The following is a 22529-nucleotide window of genomic DNA, read 5'->3' on the forward strand; positions in this document are numbered from 1 at the left end:
GCTGATTTTAAGAAAAATTCTCAAGTGGCTTAAATTGTAACGTTTGTTTTAGGCTACAGCGCAATGCAATAGGGAGAGCTTCCTCCAAAAGCTATAAATGCGTAAAGTTTTGCGGCTAAACCAAGAATGTAGAAACTGTGTATGCTACAATAATAAAAGAGACAAAAAGAAAATTTAATAGTTATAGGAGTATGCCTCGTTCGTAACTTTTAAATACAGAGGACACAAAAATGTTTTCTTTCATTAGAGAAAAACACTTGATCGAACTGAAAAGCTACAAGCTGTGTGATTTTTATAACACAAGAGTAATGTTTTGCACGTAAAAACAGATTTCCGGGAAAAACAAATTTTATGGGAAGCCGATATTTTGTAGCGCCTTTTAAATGTCTTCGTCCTGTGCTGATTGGAAAAATCTTCTGAAAGTGAGGATAGTTCTTGAATTAGATATTTGATGTTTCAGTTTGCTTTTTACATTTCTTCGTTGTGATAAACATATCAAAAATGAAAAGAAATTTTTGAGGTGCACCGTGCTTCTTTATTCATTGCGTGCTGGAGTTTGATCGCTTTACAAGTAAAGTTAAGAAAACCAACAAAATGCCACGAACCCAACAATATGCATTTACATCAGTCTTATTACATCAAAATAATTTCTTTTGAAAACGGAAACCCATATATACGAATAGTACAGGTGTTATTAAGTATTTGAAAAGTAGTTCTAAATAATTCACGAAAAGACAGAAGTAAAATGATGAACGTTAATGAAAAGCCACTGTACCATGTTCGCACAAAAATGGCTTCCAGTGTCTCTAATCTTGTAAACAACTTGACCGCCGGGGTATGTGGAAAGCGCGGGGCCTGTGTCTCGAAGAGGGGGGTGAATAGGAGTATGCAAATCCGCCGATCCGTCACAATTTAATGACAAATCCGTCGATCCGTTGTAGTTTGATTGAAGGATCCGAAATCCGTTTAAAAATATGCTCTGAATCCGAAATCCGGGCCAAAATATAGTCAAAATCCGTCGATCCGTTTTCCTATTGACCCCCCTCCTCGAAGATCCTAAATGTAGTGATGCTTTGTAACAGACCAGAAAGAGATTTTTTTTTTAATTTTCTGACCCCAGGACCGCACGTAGTCATGCACTTCTGCACATATCAGTTCGCTTCCTGAGAAGTACTACCCCGAGAAATATTAAATTTAGCGATTTTCCAAAAATAGAAAATAATAAGCGATGTCGTGTAAACAAGTTTTTCATGAACATATAGCTGAGATGGAAATATATGTTCATTAAAAGATCAACGTCACTTGAAATTGAACAAACAATTCCATCGTATAAAGAAAGAACACGGTTAAGTGAAAGTGTTCCAAAAATAGGTCCTCGTCAAGGAAATCCGTTTTTCCCGCCATGTCCGCGGTGATCCCGGCTTTCTCTTAGCCTTCTAAATTGTTGCCTTCTAACGATGACATATTGCTGTACAGAGCCACTATATTTAATTTGGTTTTTCTTTTGGGAGAAGGGGAAGGGGGGGGGGGGGGGGGGGGGGGGATTAAATCTAACGCGCATTTAGTTTCACCGTGAAAAATTTAAGTGAGTACTACATTTAGCGATTTTCACCGTACCCACTAAAATCGCTCAAATTAGTATAGTGCTGCTAACAAAAGTAACCTTAAGGTAACTAGAAAAACAACAATTTTTGTTTCAGATATGCGGAAAAACTGATAACCAAAAAAAAGATTGAAGAAACATTTCATTTCAATTCTGACAAGACTGGTTTCTGTCATTGCTAAAGATCCTTAAAATTGCTTGATTTTGCTTTCTTGCTCATTAGTTTCTAAGCTTTCCGTACATACGCCAAATCTCTCTCGGAGTAATTTCTCACTCTCATGAAAGCGAATACTAATTGATCATGCACTATCCACTGAATAACATCTAGTTTCTCGCATTGTCTCAGAATCGACCTCGCTTGCGACCATGGACTTCAGCCCGCAGAGTACGCTTTCCACTGAACATCCAGTGCTATGCAGCATGCTTTTCCCAACGCTTAACACTTCTGATCAGCAGTGTTAAAGACATAGTCAAAAGCGAACATAGAGAAAACGAATCAATGATGGCTGCCATAAATTGCCTTGTTGAAATGCAGAAAAGCCTGTCTTTTTTTTTGAAATATCTACTCTGAAAAGAAATGTTGGGGAAAAATATGTTTGTTATAGTTCGCAAAGCGGAAAAGAATTGATCTTGAAATGCTGCTGGCAAGGGTTGAGCTAAACACTGAGTAGGGTCTTAGAGCTCTCTACAAAATAGTCCAATTCTATGCTGCAAACTTTCTTAGGGGTATTAAAGCTTAGAATTAAAAATACATTCAAAACAGGACTTTGGATTTAGGTGATAATAGTAACAAAATAGTAGGCACAAATAGGTTGATCACTTCTCTTATTTGGATCAAGCCACACTATTGTGCCTATAGATTACATGTGGTCATTTAAAGTCTTTTGAGATCCCGAGCAGGAATGATTAGCTAAAAAATATATCTTGGTGTATGCTTTTTTCAGTTACTAATATTATTTATGCTTTTTTCATACAGTTAACTGTCATATTTTACTTCCCGCTTTTCGTGTCTCTTGATAGGCCAAGGGTGATGAGAGGGGTGGCTATCGACTGCGGACAGAGGCTGAATTAAAACATGGTGGGCCGTATTATTACCACGAGCCAAATATTTCATTTGCTGATGAGTGAGAGGTCAAATCCCAAGCAGAGTCAGATTCTTTGTCACAAAAACCCGAGGAGATGTGTCCCTGGATGTGTCATGTGTTGGATCCGTAACCTGAGTGACCTGATTACTATTGAACTCCAATAATCTTTACTGTATATTTACTGAACAGGTAGAAATTACTTCTCGCCAAGATTCATTTAGAAATTCCGTCCACGTATTCGTTCTCAAAGGTAATCAACTGACCACTTTCTTGTTAAACTGTTAGTTATTTCTTCATCTTTCAATTCAAACTCGTTCAACTGACACGGCATGGATGTCTGTCTCGTGCTACTGAAGCAATGTTAGGGTGTTACTCGATGAAAATTAACCAAGTTTTTTCGCACTTTCATGACTTTGAGGTTCCCCATCCTTAGAGATTGGGACTGGAGAAAGTTAAAAGGGTTTTTATTTATTTTATTTATTTTTTTTTTTTAAAAAAGGGGTGAAAACCACGTAAAGTGATTTTGCAATTTCGTCCCTTTTCTCCTCCACACACACCAACACACACACTCCGGGTCTGTGAGCATGAAGGCTTGAAACAGCTGAAAAGGAAAAGAAACGTAAGACTTCACATTCAACGTTTAACGAGACTGGGGGAAATATCTTGGAGACTGTTTGCTCACCCGAAGCGAAAATCCCAAGGTAGTGTATCATTGAAAACTCAGTAGAACAGATTGCAGGAAACGACATGCCGTTTAAGAGTATGGAGGATGCACATGTGTTTGAACTGTAAACAAGTAACTTCAAGCAGTTTATAACCGTGCGGTTAATGTTTGATCACCTCCTTCAGTTCTTTGGCTAGAAAGGCACGGCGCCACACAGCAAAAAATTTTTTAGAAAAGCAGTCACATGAGAAACATACAAGTCGTGTTTGCGTGAGTCACGGAGTGTGCGTGACATGAATTCCTTCACCGCGTCATCTCTTGCTTTTTTAAAACCACATGCCTGGCCGGATAAAGTCCTGCTTACGCATGCAAACATTTATTTTGTTCCGAATGTACAATAAAATAAACCCAAACCAGTTCATGAATGACATTAAAAAGAAGTCCATTTCTCGCCAAAATAAAGAGTAGACTAAGGCCATCCCGTTGTATTTCTCCGTTTAGCGTCGTCCCACGAGCTTTTGCAAGTATAAATAGAGCATACCTGACTGCGCGATTCAGCAGGTAATTTCCCCTGGCACGATGACGTGTATCCCGTACCTTGACACATTCTTGCTGAGCTTGCAATTTTCGTTTCGATTCCCAAAATAAACTCAAAACAAAACTTGGAATATCCAGAAAACAAGTCGTTGTTTTGCAATATTCAACACGTTCCGGGTAAATTGTACGACTTGTACTCGCTCCGAGCCAAACGCTTGAATAACACAGAAATAAATATTTCACACAAACAGAGCGCAGAGTATTCGTAAATATTTTTAAAAAATAGTGAATGATTATTTATAGCTACAGGCGAGCGATCACGTGGCATGGGTCTAACGTAGTGGTAGTTTTAAATAGCTTGTACATGTCTAAGCGGTCTTTAATGAAAATAATAATAATGATATGTGATTATTCAGTCCTCTCTTCTGGTAGAACACTCGAATAACACAAAAAATATACTTTTCACTCTAAACAGAGAGCAGAGTGTTCATGTTAAACGAGTGATCACTAGTAAACATCAAATCTTGCGTGACCGTGACCAAGGAGCTGGGCCGCGTGGGTCTGGAACGATTTGCCGACAAAACGAAATGCCGGCCAGATTATGAACCGGCTGCGCAAGGTTAATAGTATTTTTGTTTCGCGTGCAGAGACATTTGATATTTCTAGTGTTGTTTTACCGCAGTCAGATAAATCGTGTTAAAATTCGCTGTAGCCTGTGTACAGCCGTCCCGCTACCCTAAAAAAATCGGGGATTTTTTTTTGAGCGGGACGGCTGTACACAGGCTAAATTCGCTGTAACCTGTAAATCCTCAGCACTGATAGGCTTGTATCTTCTAACATTTTTATAACAAATTCAATCAGGCAGGTTATGAGAATGAACAAGCTGATCATCTCAAGAAAGACGTGTTGACTAAAAACCGAATTCTCCCAAGGAGAGTTATAGAACATGTAAGAAAACAGTAAGGAGAATCAACAATCTCATCACGGAGTAGAATGGTTCCAGTTTTGCTAACAGTCAGTGGCGTGTCCTGTACCGCGCAACAGCAGCTGGTTTGTTTTCTGTCTGAAATTTTGGTTTGAAGTAAAACTTGATCAAACGAAGAAACCGTCAAAGACACTAAATCTGCGTCTCTACAAACGAATTCGTAGCATTCTTTGAATAATTTTTCGGCAGAGACGGTAAAGAATTTTTTCAGGTAAATATGTAAATCATTTAGTTGTACAAAAATATTAAAGATACATTTAACGGAGGGTTGTATGAAGAACTTGACCTCAGGTAATTTGTAGTGGTGTATAGCTAGAGACATTGTCTATTTTAGTGTTTGTATTGTATTTTGCTTAAATATACTGTATATAAATTGTAACGTTCCATGGTAAATAAATATGGATAAATGTACAGTGACATCTTGTGTTTCAGATACTGTTATTAATTAGCATTAACACGAGATTCCATTAACGATACAATTATATTTGAGTTACGTTACATGAAAATAAAGTTTTGAAAGCAATTGCTCAGATGTTGATAAGTTACTTCTTAAGCTATATGTGCAATTGTATTGAGTCTTCTGGAAGCTTGACCAAGCTTTACTCAAAGAATGTGCGGAGAACGCGAATGTCCCCTTCCTATTAGAGCATTCCTTATAGTCTTGGTAAGAAATTCCCAAGAAAATTATTTGACGTGGTTGTCCATACAATCACTACTATCTGCCATCACGTTTGTATCTCTTGTCTGGAAAACCGCGAGCTGATTTATTGATCATCGTAGCAATGTAAAAAGAAAACGCGCGCAAGCTATTTTACAATTGATTTTGAAATTGAAAGCATAGTCAGAAAAATGAGATAACTAAAACATTCTATGCAGATTATGTATGACTATGTAGGAAATTTGCAAGTGTATTCCTTATATATATAAAGCCCGCGATAACTTTCATGGCGTTTTCCATTTACTAACTTTAGTGCGTAATATAACGCGTGCATATGATCATGTTTAACGGCACTAAATGACTTCGCATCGAGACTAGATGGGAGCAAGTCTGTTTAGTTGGGACCGTTCCTTTTGGTGAACGTCTTAGTCCAGAAAGGAAGCTCACATTTGGGAATACACACATGAGTGACGAAGCCGCGAGAACGAGTTGGCGAAGGTTGTGAAGTCGTTCTCGCGCCTTCGTCACTCGCGCGTGTATTCTCAAACGTGGGCCTGCTCGCAGGCTACCGGTCTGGTACGATATCAACCGGAGCAAATCGCTGACCATGTACATAACACAAGAAGCACTCTCGAACTATTCTCCTTCGCAGACGTTGTTTGGGCTTGTCACGCAGACTACTCTCGGACTGGATCGACTTGACACCAGTCCCGTATGAACATAGCAAAAATGACTGCAGCCTGTCCCAAACCGGCCCAGTCTAGGTGTTTACACACGGGGCCGGCCCATTCTTGAACCGGAAAGAGCTACTGACATTGGACCAGCATTTTTGCAGATTGAAAAATATGACCAGATCGGTACTTCGCTCTTTATGTTCTGAAATTTGATAATACAGTTAACGTTCAATTTACTTTTTAACTTTTTAACTGCCACGGGCAGATAACTGCTGTCAAATCCCCCTTCTATGCCCGACTTCAACTCTTTCTCTGGCTTAACATTGATAGGTGCATTAGTTTCTCAGAAATCCTCGTCAATAAAGGTCAAAGAAAAACATGGCGGCTATTCCAATGTGCATACCAAACAACTGCAGCTGGGATGAGACATCCGGGATGTTCCAACGTGACGAAAGCCAGCCTCGCACGGGAGTTCAGCTGGTGAACACGGCACTACGGAACTAAGGGCCATCCAGGGACCAGTGTGCGTGGTGTCAATTGCTGGGCCATGCAGAAGGGGCAAATCGTACATCCTAAGGAGAGCCTTTGACCAAGGGGATGTGTTTCCCCTGGGGCATTCGTTTGACCCCGAGACCATGGGGATATGGATGTGGGTGGTCCCAGAGAAATACACGGATGATCATGGCCGAGAGTTCACTGTGGTGTTATTGGATTCTGAAGGAACTGACGCTGTTGGGGCTGAAGGCATGAATGATCACGCCATCTTTACTCTGAGCGTTCTTCTCAGTTCTGTGTTGATCTACAATTCTGTTGGTGTGCCCACGAGAACAGATTTGGAAGGGCTTGAGTATCCTAAACTTATTGAAGTATTAATATTAATTTTTGTTTATAAACGTTCTGTGATGTTACTATAATATTTTAATAAAGCCCTGGATGATTTCTCAGGCTCCTTTTTTTCCGGAGGATATCTAGTACGCGTAGAGAAGCCTTGGCTTTTTTTAGCAAAGTGCCCTGAACGTCGAAGCGACTTAAGACGATTTTTACCTTACGTTTTGGAGAAAGCCTATTCATTATTGTTACTAGGAAATATGTATATATGATCAAATAATAGTTTAAATTCCTTAACTTGTCCTAGTCACATCATCAAGATTTCCCAACGAATCCAAGTGATCGCAGGACAACCTTTAGACGACGAGAATTCACGAAAAGTGTTTCCTTCTTTTGTGTGGCTGCTGAGAGATGTGGTCTTAAGTCTGCCCAAGGGCGTGGAAAACCTCAAGAAATATTTCCTTGAAAAGGTAATTAACTATATGAAAGATCTAACATGTACAACGCATTTTGCTTCTCAGTGCTAGTCAAATTGCTGTTTTAGTTTTAATCATCGATCATTAAAGCACTCGAAAAGTTTAATGATTCTTACTATTCAATCAACATTTGAAGTTGTGCGTAAGCAATTCGAAGTACTTCGGGGTATTCGTAAAAAACTCGGAGTATTTTGCAAGTAGTTCGGAGTAATTCGTAAGTTACTCTGAGGAATCGTAAGTAATTCGGAGTAGCTCATCCGTAATTCTGAGTAGTCGTAAGTTATTCGGAGTAAAATGGTCACGCACAGCATGACGTAATGATGATAGGTCCTGTTGCAACGTTGATGTCGATAGCCGCGGACTCAGCTAGCTCTTGAAGCGGGAAATTTGCTTTCCTCTGTTAATTGTTGAACCATGCAACTGTATTTGATCTCAGAAGTGCGAGGTTCTGTACTGTGGGCATCGCATGAAAATAAAACGATTAAATTCCCTTTTTGTCTCAAACAGGTTTTCAAAGCCAAGTGACAAATCGCAAAAAGTCGACAACAACATCCTCAAGTTTTTTCCAGACTTCGACGCCTTTCCCCTCTCTCCGCCATCATCAGTTGCGGAAGTCATACAAAACTTAACTGAGGAGGGGAGGCAGGGGGAGATAAACTCCTCTTTCCTGAAAGGAGTTGAAGATTTTAAACAGATGTTGCATACTAAGCTGAGTCCTAAACGGAGTTTTGGTGGACAAGGAGTCGTGACTGGAGAAGGTTGGATAAAACAGATTTCTAGATTATCTATACAAATTCTCTCTGTAAAATACCCTGGTTTAGAGGTTTTCTCTTTAAATTTCTATTTTAGATTACATTTCTGTTGAGCCGCAACGGCGAAAAGAATTTGTGAGAAAAAAAAGAAAGAAAACCTCTTGGATTTGGGTATCCGGTCCATGAAAGATTTTTTGTCCATGAAACATTTAAAAGATCTGGGCTACGCTTATAAAACTTGGCACTTCAGCGACACAGATACAAATATTACTACATTCAAAGGGCGGATTTCGGGTTTGGAAATGACCATACGATAACTAACAACTCAGTTAAAAAGCACAGACTTGTTTGATATGGATTCAGTCTTTTTTATGTCTTTCGAGTCTGGTAAAAGTCTGCTCTAACGATTATTCTTTGTTTTAATTGCCCTTTCTGGGATTGGCTGAGGAGTTTAACCCTTATTATGCTAAGTCCGGATTATTCCGGGATTTGGAGGAATGGCCATTCAACCACTTACGGCGTGACCAATTTACACGTCAGCAGATGTTTGTGATGTGCAACTTATAGAACGGTTCAGCCAAAAAAAAAAAGTTGTACATTTTTACATGGAAATGTCATCAAAAACTTAATGCAGTGTCAGAAAGTGCATTCTAGCAAAGTTTAGAGAAACTTAGGACCGTAGAGCCAAGAAAATCGATTAACGGTTAAAAAAACGCGTTTTTTGGAGTAATTTCAGCATATTAAGGGTTAAGGGTACGTTTGCTCAAATTGTGGAAGACGTAAGCGTAAGGGATTTTATTTTCTCACCCTGCAGGGATTAGTTAGAACGAGGCAAAGTGCCTGGCACACAATCTTCTCGGTGCTATACTCGTGCGTCGCGCGCCCGCACTTAACACCCTCGCGCATCGAACACGCAATTCAGTTAAACAAACTGAAGCTCCTCCTTGCATGAATCGCTCATACACAATAAAAATAATGTGTTAAGTATTTTTATGATGTTTGATTTATTTTCAGCATTAGCAACCCTGGTAGAGGAATATATAAAAGCTGTTAACTCTCCTGGGGCAGTGCCTGTTGTTCAGAGTGCATGGGACGTGTTTACAAAAACAAAATGCACTCAGGCTCTGAACGATGCTAAAGCTGTTTATGAGTAAGTACTGCACCACCCTCAAGCATTGGGAGTCCAAATTAATAGCTTTGCAGTTAGCTTTCATGTTAACATACTCGGAAACATTTCATTTGAATCACCCCTTAAAATAGACGAATTGACCGTTTGCTGGGCCTCTTGGAGATATTTTACAATGCCATTTTACATACCTAGATTACAGTTTGCCCTTGTATACTTCAACTCGTGAAATATCTTCCCTTTTGTATACCAACAACTGGTGCCCTTTTCGGGAAGAGCATCCCGGTATAGGCCACTATCGGGTGAGTACCCCTTATCCCTGGGTCAACTCAACGCAATGCAGCGCAGTGAAAACGCTTACAAACGCTTCAGGGAAGGTACGTTTTTTCTTGGGTGGGGAGGGCTGGGGTGTCAGAGGGGAGGGTCATCAGCTATTCAAGGGGAATTCATGGGGAGGGCCATACATCTTCATAATAGGCTAGTTTCGAATTACGCTCCACTGATCACAAACAAAGGAATAAAGTCGAGGTTCAGGGGAATAATTTAAATTTTCTTTTGTTTTATTCTCCTTAACCTCGACTTTACTCCTTTGTTTAGGATCAGTAGATCGTACTTCGAAACTAGCCTATTCTGTCGTAGCTCGACCAATAGCAAATAAATTAAAGTAATATTTCTTATGACTTGTTTTACTTTTCAGAGGAGGAATGAAGGAATTCAGGGAAAGGATTCGCCTTCCTTGTGATGATAGAAAGATTCGTAGTTCTCACGAGGATCATTTGCTTGAAGCTTTGACGTTTTTTGAAAGTGAAACGGAAGAAACCTCAGTGACAGCTCGGTGGCTTTACATGGAGGAATTAGGGGTAAATTAAATCAGTAAATGTTAGTTAATGTCCGGTAAAAACTTGGCTAAGGTATTGGAGTTTAAGAGAAACATAAGCTTTTGATAGACCCCCGATTACTCTAACCCCTGTTTTTTCGAACCTTAGGTAAGGTAAGCCTCGAGCCAAGTGGAACTGTTGGAATTAAGTGGTTAGGAATATTTCTCCTCCCCCCTGGATGGCATGTTAGTCCATCACAGGGTTACCCTCAGCATTATGTCGCCGGCACCCATTTATACACCTGGGTGGAGAGAGGTACTATGAGAGTAAAGTGTCGTGCCCAAGAACACAACACAGTTACCCCGGCCAGGGCTGGAACCCTGACCGTTCGGTCCGGAGTCCAGCATTTTTTCGAACCGTAGCTTCCGAAAACTCTCGAACCAAAAGTCGTTTCTGCCGCGGGGATTGCTTTAGTCATCAGTCCCTCTGCAACTTTATACATCACCCGATTTGTGAATTCCCGGTTCCTTTAGCTAGTTTTTGCGTTTCTTTTGAAGTTCCAAAAATTGGATTGCCACTGTTTTTTATCATGACTTCGGGACTGCATCGAAACATGTCAGTTCTGATTTCTTTGTTTGTTTGTTTGTCAGAACTTCGCAGACGAGGAAGAGAGTGCGTTGTTAAGAGAGAATAACAATCTGACCGAGGAGCAGTGTAGTGATCTCATGAAAACTTTACGCGTGGTGTGGTTAGAGCCTGTACTCAGGGACCTACAAGATGCTGATAACACCGAGTTCTTAGTTTTGGAAGAGCGTTTGAGATCAGTTTATGACAAACTTGACTGTGACTTCAGGCAACAGGCTCCTGGAGCCAAGAGTTTGTGTTCCAACTTAGCATACATCTACGAACTGGTACGGACAGTGTTTTTGATTGATTGATGCAAGAATAATACTACTAGGTACAGAAGGCTGGTTTTTACTGAGCATAAGCGAAATAAAAAACAAGAAACAAGTAAAAGCACACGCATAGGCAACGGATGCAGTGGCATGTTCAGAGCTTTAACTGGAGGGCGGGCGAGGGAGCTTTTTTGTGTATGTACACCCAAAATATTTAAACAGGGGGAGTCCAAAAAAACATGTCGTTTACCAAAAATAAGTATTGGCCCCTGGCCCTCCAGAACCCTTCCCTAGATCCGCAACCGTTTTGCTGTCCGAATTAAGAATCACCGCTACATAAATAATTATAAACAATAGTAAAAGCACAAGAAGAAAGAGCAGCTTATGTCAGCCCACAGAGATTCTTCTACTAGCTGGCGAACACGCAGTTGTTTTAAAAAGTTCTTTATTAAAAATAAATTGGCAACAAGAACAAAACCAGCGTAAGTCAGCTGTCTTTCCAAACTGTTTATAACACTGCTCAGAATAATTCTTATTTAGTTGTGTGATAAAATTGAAGTTGGTTTCTTTCAAACATTAGCAACACTTTGAAGAGATGAAAGAACATCTGGCTCAACTCAAGACAAGGAAGTTGTATTTCGAGCAAATCGCCTCCGAGAGAGCAGCGAGAGAAGCTGAGGCTGAAGAGACAGAAAAAATGCGAGTAAGTTTAAATATTGTTATTTTTTTTTTCAGTAGTGAAGTAGAAATATGCTGTTTAGTAAAAAAGCAAGGAGCAAAGCGCAAGAAGGTCAGAAATTTCCGCTTTCTTCAATCTCAATCAATAAAGATGCTTGCAAAGTAACAGGTCTTTTCTAACTGGACAGAGCAAATCGCAAATATTTTTCAGTGTTTTTCATTCGAGTTTTTTTCATGAGTGCTCTTGAGGTATGCGAGGTACAGTGTTCACTCGCTGAGAAAGAATAAGTAATGATTCCTTTGCTGTAAGTTTTTATTTCTTAGAGATCAAGGTCTGTTGTTTTGACTCCATCGGCTCCCGGTTTGTGCTGATTTTAGCTGGATTACAGAACAGCACAGTCCAGCATGCACAAGGCACGGCACGGCACAGTACAGTACAGCGCAGTGCAGTGCAATTTAAGGAAGCATCAATGCGGAGTGTTTATTAGTATCGATAAAACAATTACAAATCTGAAATTTGGAAGAATTTCGTTGTTCACCTTTAGACAAGTTGATTAGCAAGCTGTATTACTGGCCTTTATATTTAGGTAGAATTTTAAGCCGAAGCACTTTTTGTCACTTCTAAATCTGAATATCTCTTGGCGTTATTTTTTTTCTAGCTTGAAAACGAACATTTGGTGGAAAGTAGAAAGGATATCGAAGACAAGGTAAGTATTGTTAATTTAAAGAAATCCCTTAACACACACTGTTAATCTCCTTAATATATTGAGTGATTTTTTGTTTTCTAAGCCGTAGTAGGGTTTTCCAAAGAGCTGTACCACTGTAGCTAAAGCTATTTTTCAAAACGTTAGTTAGTTGTTGAAGAGGGACAACTAGTTGTTTACAGAGTCCCTTAAAAAAATAGCGCGTTTTATTACGCTTATGATAAGTTTAAATTTTAGCACCACTTATTCGGGCCTTTGTGGTTATTTACTGGCAAGAAGCGGAGATCACCAGAATTTCTCATGTCGAAAGAACCGAAAAAGCAGCTTGTCCTTTAAATCATGATTTTTTTCTCTCAGATTGCCCAGTTGGAAGAGAAGCACATTGAAGAAGAAAGAGAGCTTAAACGCATGATCGAAAAACAAATGCGAACACAAAGAGAGCAGACAGAAGCCGCCATGTTAGCAGCGAGGGAAAGGTCGGCAGCAGAAAGGGAAAGAAATTTACGACAACAAAGAGAACTACAAGCTCAGATAGAGACAGCTAGACAAAAACAGCAAGAACAAGAGGCAACCATCAATAATCTGCGAGACAGGCTCAGGAGAATGTAATATACTGAGGAAACTACATGAGTGTCAGTTAAAGACACATGTACTTAGTAGTATGTGTAGAGCTGTGTACGGGTATTACGACTACTACTGTTCTTGAAAATGTTTCATTAGGCCTTACTGGGAGAAGATAGGCCAAAGAACTTGGCAGTACGTGTGAATCTAGCTCAGAAGGTCCTTTGGTTCGCAGTAAACTTGGTTTATAACATGTTGTAATGTTTACACGTTTTCAGGTACCTTGTAAGAAGGAAGCGTTGGAGATACCATCGTTCGCAGGCAGGGTGCACAAATTATTATTTCTGTAACACGGACCCTCTCTTATTCGGAAAAACGAACACCAAATCTCGGCCCCATGGAGCAAATTCAAACCTGACCTCTTTTACGGACAATCCGGTGATCGGGCGATGATATTTGAGTTCGTAATACAATTTCCAGTTTGTAGTTACAAAAACAACAACACTTTTTCATCTTAGGCGTTTTCTAAATTGTGCTTAATGCTAATTTTTACATGCAGTATTGCGTTGAAGTTCATTTTGTTTGAAAACAGTGATTTGTATGCAGTACATGTAGCTGCAATGTACAATGTAGTACTCTACTGATAGACAGTACGTCCCAATGCTGCATATTAAACAATTTAGATGGAGTTAAAAGACGTTTGTGGGCCTCTTTTTAGTTACTGAACACTTCAAGCTGTCAGTGCAGTCATAAAAGTGACGTTATAGTGGAGACCGTCTTTAATACGGACACCTCTCTAACACGGACACTGTCCGTATGATTAGAGAGGTTCAACTGTACACCCGGGCTAAAACGGAGTAATACAAAGTATATCCGAAAGAGAAAAGCTACACCTTATAATTTCTCTTAGATTTGGAAAAGAAAAAAACCCAGAGATTTACCTCAGGGATTAACCTGGCTCATGGCAGTATCATACACCCTGTTGTGATTGTCACGTTGCAACATAACGCAACTTTTGTTTAGCAACAAATCAGTTTTAAATTTCATTTTTTTAATCAATGACGTCCAAGGAGAAATAATGTATTTGGGGTGAATAGCTTAAGACCAGCTTAGATTTCCTGTATTTCACCAATTTCTTCCAAGTTAGACTGAACAGATTTAATACTGACTGGAGTGAATTATTATTTGTTCACATAAAAAAGTTTATTATTTATCATGTTCACGTTAACATTTCTTGCTATGTATTATCATGTTACTGGAATAACTTGGCAAAATATTCTGTTCTTTTAAAATATACATCGTTAACAAGGAATAAATTCAGGGCTGGTGGACATGATAAATTCTCCGACCATCTAATCACTGAAGAACACAAACTAAGCTCACACATGTAAGCATTGTTGTGTCAGGTCTTGTCTCTTGTCACGTCAGCATGTTAACGGCGACGGCGTTTTCTTCAAAGACTTCAAACGATTGTCTACCGAGCCCAGAGATTCCAACCCTTTTTGAAGGAAAATAGGGAGTATTTTTTAGCACTGAATGTGCGAGCCTCAAGAAGGGTCTGTGGACATGTTTCCCCAGGAAAATTTGCAAATTTAGGTTCTCTCGAGTATTGTTTCCAGCATTTTTACAGATAATTTTTGGTGCTTTTCTTTACTGTTGTACACTCAGATCGCAAAAAAATACTTAAGATTAGCATTTTTCCCCTGTTTTCAGAATTTCGTGATAAATCGGGAGAATCTGATAAAAATCGGGAGAGCGGGAGGTAACGCATCAAATCGGGAGGGTTGGAATCTCTGCGGAGCCGAGCTATGGGAGACTCGTGACATGTCGCGACGAACAAGGTTTCAAACAAGGTTCTTATTTGTGGCACATGTTCTCCCGCCATAACTGGAAAGATCACGTGACGAAAATAGTAACTGTGAAAAAATGATATGACTTGGATGGAATTAAATAAGCGATTAATAAGATTAATAAGATTAATAAGATCTTACGGTATACGTAGTCCAGCCCCTGAACTCTCTCTTTCGCGCGCCCTTTCTATAAAGGGCGCGCGGAAGAGAGAGTTCAGGGACTGGACTAGGACTGGACTAACGGTATACGTAGACATAGACATAGACAAAACTTTATTTACACATGGTTAAAAAAACCATCAGTAAAAAGAGATCTAAATAATGGTTTACGTGTTTTCCGTGTGAGTGCCCGTTAAGGAATATGTCATTGATTCCCTTTGTAAAGGTCTGTAAACCTTGTAAGGGTTAATGGGTTACGTAATTTAGGTGGCAGTCCATTCCAAAGAACAGCCCCGAAATGACTAAAACTGCGTAAAAGTGAAAACATCATAACAAAATGCTCCTGTTACTTATCTTTTACAATAAATGCAAATTTTATAAAATTCGAGAAAAAGACCCCACGGCATCTCCATGCCTTGAATTCCGTGACCATCATTGCGTGACTTGCCCGTGTCCACAGCAATGAAATCACGCGAGGTGGAGCGAGGGTTTTTGCCAAGTTGTACTTATTTCCTTCATATTGAAACCTCTTGCAAAATATTTAAACCAAATTATAAGCATTGCATGCAGCGATCAACTAATCAATTCTTATGAGTGAAATTGAACACCCTTCACTTCAACACGCTGTGGCAAAGGTTTGTAAAACAGATAGGCTTTTGTACATTATGCTAGCATTTTTTCGAGCATTTTAGTGAGGCAAAAGCATTGAGCATTATTCTAGCATTTTAGTGGCATTTTCCTGGAAAAATGACTTCTTTCCCGTGAAAATTTAAAAGAAATTAATTTTTTTAGAGAAAATGAAGACTAAAACTCGAAATTCAACTACAAATAGCTTTCTAGAGATAGTCAACTACTTTCTGTACTTAGCCTCGTAGATGATTTCGAGGATTATGATTTTTTGGCCGTATTTATGAACCTGTATACGTATATGTTGTCACTTGCAACACTTGTACATTTTTGTAAGTGTTAACAGTTAACACCATGTTAAAAACTTTGAAATTAATTAAAAAACAGTTTGTATAATGAGCATTATCCGAGCATTTTAGTGACTTTTTTGGGGGTGACCGAGCACTTTAGTGGGAAAAATGGAGCATTAAGGTGGAGCATTTTAGTGAGGAAACAAAAGCATAATGTACAAAAGCCTAAAAACAGACCGTGCCACTTCCGCGTGATGACAGCTTACCATATTTGGAAGTGAGCTAATCTCGTACCCAGATATCTACTTACCACGGTAGTAATCTCGTACCCAGATATCTACTTACCACGGTAGTACAAATCTGGTCAAGTGCGTTCAATTCGCCAATCTGATTGGTTGATGAACAGCTTCAGCATTTGCGCGCGGATGATGCAAACTTTGTTTCGCACGCGCGCACCGTGCGTTAGCTAGTAGGAAAATATTTGGTTTTAAAGGCTTTTCTACAAACGCATCGTGTTTTGAACGTTACTAATGCGATTAAGCTATAGATACAGTTTGTAGTTCAAGCTTGCAAGAACAAAATGTTTTAAAATGACGATATTCGTGGGCATGGATAGTAAAGAGACTGGTTACTATCCATGTCGTGGGTAAAAAGATGGGCGAAAAACTTTGCAAATCTGACGCGTACTTGACGCGTACAGCTACCTTGTACGCGTCGAAAAAAGCGCGCGCTTTTCCCCACCGTTGAAGGCTGGTTTGAGTGTTTTAATTTATCAGCAAAAACACGACTGGCGGCTTTTTTTCTTCCTCAACTCTATTTCAAGATTGTGTTACTTGTCTTTCCTTGTATGGGAAAGAAGTTCATTAGCTATTTACAGCGGCCAAGTGAGCTTTTCATCTACTAAATTGCCGAGCATGCGTAGTCGCGTCGTGTGTCACATGCGAGCAAAATCCGACTTTACCAGATGTTCTCTCCGAGGGTTGAGAAGATCTGGGTACGAGATTAGGAAGTGAGCCTCTCGAACATTCTCTGCGCTCTGTGGTTTGTGGAAGCGCTTTCGCTTCGTTGTCAGTTTAGCGTGTTTAGAGGCCTGCAATCTCAGGACGTAGCGTCACCCTCAAAAGAAAAAAAAAGAAAGCTTGTTATGTAAGATTACACTGTCACCCATCATCAAGTTTGCTGATTCTTTGATCCAGTGTGAGTGGTGCAAACGTACGATCAAGGTATATGCATGATTTCATTCACCAACTTGAAGTTTTTACTTGATTTACACGTGAATCAAGGTTGTGTATGGACTTTTTAACCTCATTTTGCTTCAAAAAGTTTACTGTAGGCATAAAGTTGATCTTAATCTCGTTAGATATAGCTAATTTAGTTAACAAAAGCGAATAACTCCACCGAAGTTGATCGCGCACTTGTGCTTAAACTTCCGCTTTCATGATCAGTTGCTAAGATTTGCGAAATTGTGAGTGTTCGGATTCAAAGTAATCCCCCTTGGCTTTGTAAATCGTTGTTTTAGTACCATCGAATTTTTGTGAACGTTTTTGTCACTTATTTGGGTCGTATTCCTGGATTTTGTATAAACGTGAGATGTCTAGAAGCATGATACTGCATAAATTATTGTTTTGACCACTTCCAACTTTACTCCATCGCAGGGGGGGGGGGGGGGGGGGGGGGGGAGAAACGAGGTCTGGGACCGAGTAGCGATGCTCTCACAACTTGCAAAGCGATCAATTCACGATGTAGTCAGCGGTTTTTGGACGATGATGCAACAGGCAATCTTTTCCCGCGAAATGGAAGCTGCTATGTCGTGGAATCACTTATTATAAAGGGGTTCAATTCTCTTAACTAAAAATCTAAAAGCAGCGTGTTTAAATCCGAAAATTTCGTCATCGTCGTGTAGTTTAAAGAACGCAGAATTTTGTGATGCCGTGCTACTTTTCAGTGCTGAAATGCAAATGTTTGACATGTTTGTACCACGATTTTCAACTGGCCCACATGGGGATTGTAAATGAAGTAAAACAAAGAAAGACCAAGTCAACAAACAACCTCAAACAATAGAGCAAGAACAATAGCTCCGACCAGCGTGGGAATATTCGATCGCCACGTTTTCATTACCATTCCCGTGATGGTTTTATTTCATAACAAACACCACATATTGACACCAAGAACCTTATCGGAGAAATTTTCGCTGCTTTAAAGTCAAAACTTAGAAAGTCTTTTTTATTACTACATATATAAAAAAAATCGAACTCTCTCACTGGTCCCATGTTTTTGTTTTGGCAAGTTCACAAAGAAAGGAGCTGCTCATGCGCCTTAGAGACATCCGCTGACTACCGCCCCGATGATTGCTTTGCAAGTTGTGAGAGCATCGCTCAGATTTCATATAAGAGAATGTATGGGAAGTTGCTTCCCCCCCCTGCTCCATCGTCACGAGACGTGAGTACCGTATTTACTCGAATAAGCGCCGCGGCGCTTATATAATTTTTCACCCATCAAGTGCGGCGCTTATTCGAGGGCGGCGCATATTTGAGGGTGGCGCTTATTTGAAATTTGGACTCACAAAGAATCTAATCTTTTACAGAAATTGAAAATACCGTCTTTTGATTGTCAGTATTCGTCTCTTGCTCAAGAGAGAAGTGGCGCTAGCTGTCCTGATCCTAGCAAAGTTGGCGTCCTTTGCAACATTTAGAGAACAACATACTGTAAGAATGTTGGATAGAAAACTAATGGGCGAGCTGTAAAACAATCACTTTGAACTGCAAAACATCGCTTTTGATGGAAAGAAATGTGTCTGTTTGTTTTAGAGCTGCTTTGTAGTGCTGTTTTTGGTTAAACGGAATTTCTGGAGTAAGCGCCGCAACGGGACTGCGGCCCTTATTCGAGGGCGGCGCTTATTAACTTTTTTATCCTAAATGCGGCGCTTATTTGAGGGCGGCGCTTATTCAGCCCGAGCGGCGCTTAGTCGAGTAAATACGGTAGTTATAAATATTAGGGGTTGACACATTATGCTCCTACATTTGAGTTGGAATATAATGTGCAGGTATCAGCTGCCTTCCTTGATCCACGGGCAATTTCGGGGCATCTAACACAGGCATATTAGGGTATTACTTTTGTAACACATTTGCCCCCTTTTGTATGTTCAATTGCTGTTGTTGATCTCTCACACTCATGGTGAAATTCCTAACTACACGCTCTCTCTTTCCCACACCACAAAGAACTTTCCCGGGGAAGGAGGGGAAGGGGGAATTCTAGCCCAGAATACCTACATGTAAAGGGGGATGCACTGCCCAATGGGGTAGTGATTTTGGGGCTCCTGTTCTTGCAGGGGGCAATCCATTTTAGAGACCATTCCTAGAAGGGGATATGATTATTTCACATGCATGGAAGTTTTAAATTATCAACAGCCAGAACGGGTATTAAAGGGACAGTATCACGAGAAGTCTTCTAAGTTTTTGTGTGAACTGGGACAGAATAATGAGGGTGCACTCAGTGATCACTAAAATAACCTTTGAAGAACAACATAATCTTATCTATTAATTTCCCAAGGTGTGAATAAACGTAATCAATGATATTTGAGTAATTTTCTCCGAAGTAACACTGCAAACTTGAAAACGTTGGCAGATTTTTTGAAGTTTTAGGCCACTACTTTCCTATCAGTCCATAGCCAAACCAATTTGTAACAATTTTTTTGACTAGTACAGTGCAGTTTAGCTGTTAGTGGATTTCCAATTAAATAATATCAACACCTTCAGTGCATTTTCAAGTAGCACTTAATCATGGTGACACTGTCTCTTAAAAAATTAACCTATTTCTAGAACAGGGTATCATTTTAAATGTAAATTCTTTCTAAAACAAGGTGCTAATTTGGAGACCTGGGTGGCACATACCTATGCAAAACATATATGAGTACTCCCCCCCCCCTCCCCAAGGGAACTTTCCATCATAACATAGAGTAGGAGTAAGAAACTTTATTTAACCAGAGGGTTGCCCATTCAGCAACGAGGCTGGTATCCGTAGGGGCCTGGGACATAAAAAATACAAATAATTTTATAAAATATGTCACAACTGAGAATAAATAATATTTTTAAAACTCTTAAAAAACAATTTATAGCTAAAAAACACTAAACTGTAAAAAAGAGAATTTACAAGTAAAAATGCTTAATCAACATTTAAATTTTTTTGAAAACATGGCACTTTTAATATAAGCATTGGCAATGAGTACAAATATAAAATATGTAGAGTAAGGTGAAAAAGAGATGTCACCTAATCAAACATATCGAAAAAGATTACCTGGGTGAACTGGGGACTGAGAGGTTCAGTCCATATCTGCGAGACTAGATAGATGTACTGTAGACAAAATAGTATTATGTACCAAACCATGCTCAGCGGCAGTTAAGATTGTACAGCTGTTAAATTATATCAGTAAAATCTCTTCCTACACCCCCTTCCCCGCCCACCACTACTGCAGATAAACATCCCATGTGCTTCGGGGTATTTTTCTTGGGGATTGATGGTACATATCAAACTGTCTGAGGACAAACCTTTCAACAAGCTGACTTTTTTGTAACAGTCATGTTTGTGTACCCGTCCGTACTTTCTGTATTATAAATCAATGTTTTCAGGATGTTTTTGTTTTTGTTCAGACTTGTTATTTATCAGCTGCAATATCTCAGCTGCAAAGCAATGCTGTCTTCACTACACTGAGTGTTTATCAATGTGTTTTTATTTTGTTCTCCGCAGTTCACTTGACTTCCAATCCATCAGCTTCCACGTGTAACTAACTGGCCCAGTGTCCAGGGTGGATAATGCTATCTACCAGATAAATCACTATCCAGCAGATAAATGTTCACAAGACCAACTACTCTATCCACTGGATAGTGATTTGTCAGGTGGATAGCATCATTCATCCGTTTTAAACAACTCAGGGGCCTGGTGACTGCTGTTGACATCTTACATTTACCTGACTCAGCACCTGTAAAGGTGAGTCACTCACATCTTTAATCATCAGCTCAATCGCTACAGTGAAACCCGCATAAAAGAACAAGTGGATTAAGAACACTCAGGCTGAAATTTTGCCAAAATGTACCATATACACAAGAACACATTCAGCCTGAAAAATGAAAACTGTTCTTTATATAAAAAAAAAAAATTGGCTGCTAGTTAGACTAGAATAACCAACCAGGGTACAGTACTAAGCTTTTCCTGCCTTGATTAATTTAGTTAAGGTTAGTTTCATCCATTTCATTTTTTGGTAGTCTATGCAGTATTTAATGTTTAGAGACAATTTTAGAACACCTTAAGAACATTTTCAGGCTGATGTTGCGGAAAGCATAAATCAGCCTAAACCCCCAAAACGTGTTCTTTTATGTGGGTTTTTACGGTACAATAATTTATTACATTATATACAGCTTAGCTCTTTTTAATTAAATGTGAACAATTATTTATTTAAAATATTATGTATATATTTTTAACCTGAACAAATTCTTCTTAGAATAATGGATGCCTCTTTACACAAATTGAATTCAGTTAGACAGACTTAAATTTATCATTTGTAGTCTTAACCCTCGGACGTCCAAGGGGGAGGGGGGGTTGCCACCCCCCGTAAGTTTTTTTTCGACATTCTGAAAAGAGGATTTACTCTAAAATGCTGAAACTTTCAGTAGCTGTTCATTCATCCCTTTCGGAAATTTTGACATGTCAATCATGTGTCCATGATATTTAACATTGCCCTGGCAAGTCTTGCCAAAAATCATTTTTAACATTTTTTCCCAAATTTTTTAAAACAATTGTACGATTTGATAATTTTTTCATTCTATAATTTTTCTGGCTTGATTTTGCATCTGGCATTTTTGCATTTGGCTGCCTTGCCTCGCACGCCTCACATGCATGTCTCGCTGCCTCACACATTTGTAAGAATCAAAATACAGTAGAATCCAGATTTCTTATACCAAAAAAAACAGGGGGGGGGGGAAGAAAGTCGGCACTTTTCTTTGAATACATAGCAGTGCCTGGTGGAAATGGTGCGAGTCTATGTCAATCAAGCCGTTGCTAAGAAAGACGTCAAACCAAAGTTTTGTTTTCTCAGAAAGATTTAAATATCAATGACTGCGTGCGTGTGAAGTGCGAATAGTCGCGGTGTTTGTGTTTGATGTTTTACCCCGTTGAGATGTTTTTGGCATTTTCAGCCAGATTTCTCACCTAATGTCTCATGTCACTGAGAATGTTTTGGCAGCGTGGAATAACAAATGAAAAATTTGTCGCGGTTGAAATTTAACAACCAAAAAATGGGAAATAATTTCAGGACCATTGGAGTTATTTTTAATAAATATAATATTAATATAATAATTTTGCTAGACTGGTCACCGTTATCACTGTTTGTTGTTTTGATGTCCAGAAGACTTCAAAGAAGCAATCAAAATGCAAATAGCTATTGTGTTTTGTGCACGGTCAAGACCAAATCATGCGAACTAAACAATGATCTTTGTCAAGCTATTCACTACGCCCTTATCAACCATTCGATAGCTACTGCGCAGTCTCGGTTGCCCGGCACCGCAA

At 39.4% G+C, this 22529-nt stretch overlaps 1 pseudogene across 1 annotated transcript in view; it reads left to right on the forward strand.

The window, feature by feature from the left end:
• LOC144650658 (guanylate-binding protein 2-like) overlaps positions 1 to 13740 on the forward strand; it is a 27915-nt pseudogene extending 14175 nt beyond the window's left edge. Inside the window, exons 2-10 of the transcript XR_013570158.1 lie at positions 6546 to 7053; positions 7342 to 7516; positions 8016 to 8268; positions 9277 to 9412; positions 10086 to 10248; positions 10857 to 11117; positions 11683 to 11805; positions 12440 to 12487; positions 12842 to 13740. The product of XR_013570158.1 is annotated as a guanylate-binding protein 2-like (transcript). The remainder of the gene's footprint in view (positions 1 to 6545; positions 7054 to 7341; positions 7517 to 8015; positions 8269 to 9276; positions 9413 to 10085; positions 10249 to 10856; positions 11118 to 11682; positions 11806 to 12439; positions 12488 to 12841) is intronic.
• Positions 13741 to 22529: the final 8789 nt, after the last annotated feature.

This window comes from Oculina patagonica, chromosome 4 (assembly GCF_052425735.1).
Source record: "Oculina patagonica isolate OP01 chromosome 4, crgOcupat, whole genome shotgun sequence".
Classification (NCBI taxonomy): Eukaryota; Metazoa; Cnidaria; class Anthozoa; order Scleractinia; family Oculinidae; genus Oculina; species Oculina patagonica.